Source organism: Apodemus sylvaticus, chromosome 16 (genome assembly GCF_947179515.1).
Source record: "Apodemus sylvaticus chromosome 16, mApoSyl1.1, whole genome shotgun sequence".
In the NCBI taxonomy this organism is placed as follows: domain Eukaryota; kingdom Metazoa; phylum Chordata; class Mammalia; order Rodentia; family Muridae; genus Apodemus; species Apodemus sylvaticus.
The window spans coordinates 88504912-88508366 of NC_067487.1; the positions used below are offsets into that span (position 1 = coordinate 88504912).

General features: G+C 48.5%; 1 pseudogene; it reads right to left on the reverse strand.

Moving 5' to 3' along the window:
• Positions 1–919: 919 nt before the first annotated feature.
• On the reverse strand, positions 920–2147 carry LOC127666708 (transcription factor GATA-6-like; annotated as a pseudogene).
• Between the last annotated feature and the right edge of the window lie 1308 nt (positions 2148–3455).

Here is a 3455-nt window from a genome sequence, read left to right on the forward strand (position 1 = left end):
AAGTGTTCTCAGAACAGCCACATTACAGTGAACATTTAGATAAGTTACTCAGCATCTGTCATAAGGCAATCTTGCAAAGTAATATTCTTGTCTAGGCCCCAGGAATGCACTCAGCCTCCAGGATGGACCAAATGACTTCCAGTGCTCCTCTCCACGAATGCTTGTGAAATGTGTGTATATATATATATATATATATATCAGGGATGAAAGAATTCTGGGATAACCAAGGCTGATCACAAGAAGCGCATGCTTTGGAGCAATACTTTTATAAATCTCTGAATCTTCCTTAGCAGACAAGGCCCCAGTCAATGTCACAGTTTCTCCCACTGGTATGGGGCAGAGGCAGAGGCAGGCTGGCTGGAAGCAGCGGGCCACAGGCCCACTGTGCTGGCCTTTCCTGCAAAAGCCCATCTCTTCTTATTTCAGTAAGCTTCTTGGGAAATATATCTCTTTCAAAACAAAGGCACAGGAATCACGCTTTGAAGGAATGCTATGTCTGCATTTTTGCCACAATCTGGACTGCTGGACAAAATCAGACACAAGTGATATGAGTCTTTCAGAGCCCTCATCTCTTGGTAGCTCCAGCTCAGGCCAGGACAAGAGCACACTAAGAATCCTGATGCACAGAGGATGTGACTTCAGCAGTGGAGGACAGACTGGTGCCTATGTACAGGCTGCCTTGACCCGAATACTTGAGATCACTGTTCTCATGGTTGGCGTTTTCTTCCACTGCATATATCACTCCCCTGAGGTGGTTGCTTGTGTGGAAGGAAGTATTTTTGGTGCAGTCATGTGAATCAGAAGTAGAGGAAGTGGGAGTCACAGGGACAGAGCCACTGCTGTTATCTGAGTAAGCTTTTGACTTATTTATATTTTTAGGTTTCATTTCCTGGCTTGATGGGGGGCCTGCTGAGGCCATTCATCTTGCTGTAGAGACTGCATTCTTTGCCCATGTGACATCTCCTCTCCACAGTGACATCTCGATGGAACAGCAATTCACACACTCGCAGTTCTCTGACAGGTCCTCCAACAGGTCTGCTTTGGGGCCTCTTGGTACCTGGAGTAGAGCTCCAATGTTGTTCTGCATTCTCCCATGGCGCACTAGCATTTCGAAAGGTCCTGCTGACCAGGCAGGAGTCAGCATTGTGCGCATGAAGGGTGAGTAAGCAGGGTTATCATGATGATGGTGGTGGTACTTCCTGTTCAGCGGCTGTGCTGTGGGCAGAGAGCTGTACTGGTGCCACCCATGGCTTTCAGGCTGTTGCCACTGCCACTCATGCTGCCCGTGCCCTCACCACCCTCAGCCACTTAGCCCCCAGGGTCCTGCGCTGCACAGTTGTCCTTGGGTGGGCTTGGGCGAGTAGGGGAAGCATTCAGAGGCCTGGGCTTTGGCCGATCCTACATCTCCAGGTCCAGTTGAGCCACTGCGCGCAGTGCCAACCCCTGCCATACTGGGGCTGTCAGCAGAATCCTGTGGCCAACCAGGGTGGGCACGCGCTCTGCCCGCGTGATTCCTAGGCCTGCTGTCTGTCCCCTGCAGATAGTGCAGGCTGGGCAGCATGGAGTCCATGCACATGGTGGGCACGTAGACCAGGGAGCTGGCAGCTGCAGCTGCTGCAGCTGAGGAGTGCACAAAGCCACAGGGTGCGCCTTAGTAAGAGGTGGGCCCCTGGCTGGACAAGGCAGTGAGCATCTGGTATTTTCCTCCAGCTGCTTGGCCAAGAAGGGCCTCACTTCAGCGCCCTGGCTGGACCACAGCAGCTTGCTGGCAGTTGCGGCCTGATCGAGGTCAATGAAGAGCAACAGGTTTACCCAAGTCAACAGGGCGCATCCAGTGCCAGCACCCAGGTTGCCTTGGCTCCGTGGGCAGCAGGAAGGGATGCAAGGCACAGGGACTGAGCAAGAGTAAGAGGCCCAGAGGCCCTGCCACTGCCTCAGGGTGGAGCTGCTGAGTCCTGTAGTTCCTGGCACCATAGACACCAGGATCCCTGACCCAGGAGCAGGAGGAGGAAGAGGAGGAGATGGGGGGAAGCAGCAAGGAGGGCTCCTGTGTTAGAAAGAGCCAGGAGTTGCAGGCACCTGCCACAGCAGCCCGGAAACCCTTTAGCAGGCCCCACCTGCAGTCAGTCAAGGCCATCCACTGTCTGGAGCTGTTCCAACCTGGCTTTTGGTTCCTTGAGTGACATGCTAGAAGGAAGGCCTTGGCCTTGGGTGCTGCAGGGCACAGAGAGAGGAGGGTTCCAGCAGGAGAGTGACAGTCTGGGGTTTGCTAGGCACTGCTGGCCAGGGACCCATATTTATCCAGAGCTGGTACACATTCCCCGTTGCTCACACAATATGTGCGCGCGCAAACACACACACACACACGCACACTCACACACACACACACACACACCAAGAATTGCCCTTTTCATGTCTTAAAAGAATCATTTGGAATTTTGATGAAGTTTTTATTTAATCTGGCTTTCTTTGGGTTGGATAGCTATTTTTACCATGTTAATCTTGTCAATCCACGATCATGGGATATCTCTCTATTTTCTGAGTTCTTTGATTTCTTTCTAGAATACTTGATGTTCTGTCATAAAAGAACTTCACTTGTTTGGATACAGTTACCCAAAGGTATTTTATGTTATTTTTAACTAATGTAAAGGGTGTTGTGTTTCTATTTTCCTTCTCAGCCCATTTATCATTTGTATGAAGAAAGGCTACAGATTTGTTAGAGTTAATTTTATATTCAGCCACTTTGCTGAAGTTGTGAATCAGCTTTAAAAGTTCTTTGAGAGAATGATTGGGTTTGCTCCTGTATACTATATCATCTGTAAATAGTGATACCTTGGCTTTTTATTTGCCAATTTGTATCCCCTTGATCTCCTTTTGTGGCCTTAGTGCTCTAGCTAGAACTTTGAGTAGTATTTTGAATAGATTTGGGGAGAGTGAGCATCCTTGTCGTGCTCCTGATTTTAGTGGGGTTGCTTCAATATCTTTCCATTTAATTTGATGTTGTCTGATGGGTTTGTTGTATATTGGCCATATTACATTTAGGTGTGTGACTTGAATTCCTGATTTTTCCAATACTTTTAACATGAAGGAGTGTTGTATTTTTTTTTCAGAATTAGATGCTTTTTTAGCATCTAAGGAGATAAGCAATTCTTACTTACATATTAGCAGCAGCAACAACAACAACAACAACAACAATAGGGAAAAAGTTAGGCAGTATAAGGAAAATCAAAGGGAACTCAGAAGCCTTGGGTCTTAATTTGACACTTTTTTTTTCTCCCCAAGACAGGGTTTCTCTGTGTAGCTCTGGCTGTCCTGGAACTCACTCTGTAGACCAGGCTGACCTCGAACTCAGAAATCCGCCTGCCTCTGCCTCCCAGAGTGCTGGCATTACAGGCATGCGCCACCACCGCCCGGTGATTTGACACTTTCATGTAGTAACAAGAGGCAGAGTTTAA